Here is a 3,472-nt window from a genome sequence, read left to right as displayed (position 1 = left end):
GGATGAATGCTCTTTTAAGAATGATGATACTTATTCCTAATAGCAGTGGAAGTATTATTAGAAGAATAGTATTGTTTAAATTACGTATACTAGTATTTGATTATCTTTAAAGAATATATGATGATTATTCTTTTGGAAGTTTATGGTTTAAAGAAGTTATTAATAAAGTGAACTGGTGGTTTTGGTATCTCTGTTTTGTTTCATGAAAGCATTTTTTTTATAAATATATTTGCATAAATGGTTTTATTAGATCATATTAGAAAGTACATGTTGTGATAATAAAGGAGTATCAAATGGAGTGATTGGTATTTGGGTAGGCAAACAACATTTTTGCTTATAACTGCATTGTATTGAGATATGATGATTACTGATGAGTTTATAAAAAGAACTTGTTGGAATCAATTCTGTAAGTTTGATTTCAAAGGAAGGGTCCTAAAAAAGAGCGATTTCCTAAACGTGAATAGATTTAATAGTGCATTATGTGCTATATGTGTTTTGCTCTACGGAGTATTCAGAAATATTGTTTATAGTTTAATTGGTAACACAAATATGTGATCGACCACATAGTATTGCTATACCTATAGGTGATACTGCTATTTTTCATGAGAGTGATGGGCCTGTGACACTAGATATTGGTAGATTTAGGTTTTTAGCCAATCTATTAGTCCTAGACATGCACACTTATGATGTGATACTCGGGATGGATTGGTTATCTCACTACCATGCCTAAGTTAATTGTCATAATAGGTCTATTATATTCGCTATACTTGGTCAGGATATGTACGTCGTCACTATGCCACATTCTAACGGGGTTTCTAACACCGAGGAGGAGGTTACTGTATCACTGGATAGCATACTGTAATACCCCTAATTTTAAAAGGATAGTCTCAGTATTTATTTATTATTTTTATTGTATTTTTACATGAATTATTTGGATTAATTATTTTTATTTATTGTTTTGATGTAAGTGTTTACCTATGTGTCATGTGTTTTAAATTGAATTAAGTTTTAAATTGAATTAAGTTATCTTTTATTCTTTAATTGGCATTTTATTGTTTAAGTGTTTTTAATTATTTAATTGGGTTAATTGGAATTAATTAGTTAAGTGGATTTACTTCAATTTTTTTTTTTTTTTCATTTAATTCTGTTTTAGTTACAGTTAACTTTAGGGTTGCAATTACTTAGGTGGCCGACGTAGGTATTTATCTTAGGTCGGTTTATGGGCCGAGATGGGCTCTGGCTTAAGGTTACATGGATTAGGGTTTAATCACTAAGCCTATAAGTATGTGTGTCACGGTGGTTTAGGGTTTGAGAATAATTAACCGGAATTTCTGTAAAAACAACAGAGACCGTGAGATACAGAGAGAGAGAAACAGAGAGCAGTTGTGGGAAAACAGAGTGAGGCTTAAGAGGAAGTGTATAGAGAGGACCAAGGAGGTTGAGTAAGAATTAGAGACTGAGTTATAGGAAGCTTGGCGGCGTTCAGAATTGCCGGAAAACTTAGAGACGACACAGGGATTTCAAGATTGAAATCACAGGCAAGTTCTTCTCTTTCTCCTTCCCTTTGGCTCGTGTTCTGTGCACCTAGATAGTCTCTAGGGATTAACTAATTAGTAAATGAAACTTATGGGTTCAATGTATGCTTGTTGATGATTTGTTTGCATCGAATCCAAATCTGTTTATAGTTCGTGTATTGTTTGCTCCCTGTTCTGTTCATTAAAGCATATTAAAAATCTGTTGAGCGTTGGTTATGATTCTTGCCTCTATCTTCTATAAACGAACCCTAGGGATGTTAGTGGGATGTTATAAGACTCCTAAGATCAGTTTGTGAAGAGAAACAGAGCGGTTGGAATAGAATTATGATTTCAGTTTTGTTCCTAACGCAGGTTAGTTCGGTAGCAAATTTAGTCTCTATAATTGTTTTAATTGTTGTTATCAAGCCATTGGGATGCTACTGGGTATTAATAGGACACCTAAGTTTGGTTTTAAAACTAACAGAGGGTTAGGCATAAGCCGGAGAAGGAGCACAAAAGCTGAAACATGCACCGGGGACGAAGGCTCACACAGGAGGTGAGAGCCGGCTCCATGGAAGTGGGAGCCGGCTCCCACAACAAAGTGGAGCCGGCTCTAGGAAGTCCTAGAGCCGGCTCTAGGCTGGAAAAGAGCCTGCTCCAAATTCTGGAGCAGGCTCCCTTGGTATTTTTGGTTTATTTTACGATTTTTTTTAATTTTTTACATACTATGTTCACTGTTGGAGCATGGAGACTGTTGGAATGAATTTGGAACTTTACAGAGGGATCAAGGAATGAATTTTGAGTGTCATTAAGGCCCTAAATTGAGTAAAGTTTAATTCTAAGTTGTTGGGACAAACAATGTAAAAATTAAGGCACTTAACAAATGGAAGTTGAATTAATTGTTGAATTAAAATTCAGCAATTTGATGGAACATAATGTGTTTATAAAACTTGTTTTAGAATGCATTCAAGTGCATGATAAGGTCATTTAATTATTAATTTTGATCTATGCATGCTTAGGAGGCTAGTTGCTGAACTATTAAATTGTTTACTGCAACTATATGGTTAATGCTTGGATTTAAACTGCTGAAATATTTAAACAATCTTCTGAATTGTTTTAGCAAGTTATTGGTTAATAATAAGATTATTTAACCTATTCACATGCATGATGGAGTCCCTGACATATTAAATTTGGTCTATGCATGCTCTGGATGTTAGTTATTGATTTGTTAAATCGTCTCCTGCAACTATATGGTTAAATGCTTGGATTTAAATTGCTGAAGCTTTAAATATTTTTTTGCAATTGTTTGGATGGTAGTTTTTGGTTCGTAAATTATTGAACTGTTATATATGTTGTAATTTACATGGATATGGAGGATGGTATGTACCGGTATGGGACGGTGACATACTAGGGACGGTTTAGCTCAAAACGCATAAACCTAACCTAATGGATTAATGGAATGGATTGAAAGATATTGAATCCTAATTGTGACTAAGTCAGATCAGCTGTAAACAAGTTGGATGACTTCCTGGATTAACGGATGGTAGTTAAGTCATATCAACTGAATAAGTTGAATGACTAACTAGTTGGTTTTTTTGTATGACAGTTTAATAAATAGTTGAACTGCATACCCTGGATTTGGACGGACTTTATATATATGGTTATGGTACCACGAGTTGAGCTTGAGTCTCAGACTCGTTGGTTAGGGTGCGTATATGCAGTGGATGCGTAGCTGGTTATAATAGGTTGAGGTGTACCCTGTTAGGTCTAGGTACTCATGCCCACCTTTGGGTGCGTATTCGCATGTTACCTTCTATTCAGGTTGAGACCCCTATTATAGACTGGTGAATGTCCCTTAGTGTGGATATATTTATACGTATGGACTAGATAGATATTGTGAGGTGTTTACGGTGTATCTGCGTATCGGGTCACTGTAAGGATTGCAGTTAGATTAGAAC

At 35.0% G+C, this 3,472-nt stretch overlaps 1 non-coding gene across 1 annotated transcript; it reads left to right on the top strand.

Moving 5' to 3' along the window:
• The first annotated feature begins 350 nt into the window (after nt 1-350).
• Nucleotides 351-423, top strand: LOC132275802 (small nucleolar RNA SNORD113/SNORD114 family). The gene has a single exon (XR_009470749.1). It is a non-coding gene; the product is annotated as a small nucleolar RNA SNORD113/SNORD114 family (small nucleolar RNA).
• Nucleotides 424-3,472: the final 3,049 nt, after the last annotated feature.

The sequence above is a fragment of the Cornus florida genome, unplaced genomic scaffold, assembly GCF_030987335.1.
Source record: "Cornus florida cultivar Cherokee Brave unplaced genomic scaffold, ASM3098733v1 CherokeeBrave_3.0.0_Hap2_Chr09, whole genome shotgun sequence".
Taxonomy (NCBI): domain Eukaryota; kingdom Viridiplantae; phylum Streptophyta; class Magnoliopsida; order Cornales; family Cornaceae; genus Cornus; species Cornus florida.
The sequence above is the reverse complement of the archived record's forward strand: the minus strand, read 5'-3'. Positions and strand labels throughout refer to the sequence as shown.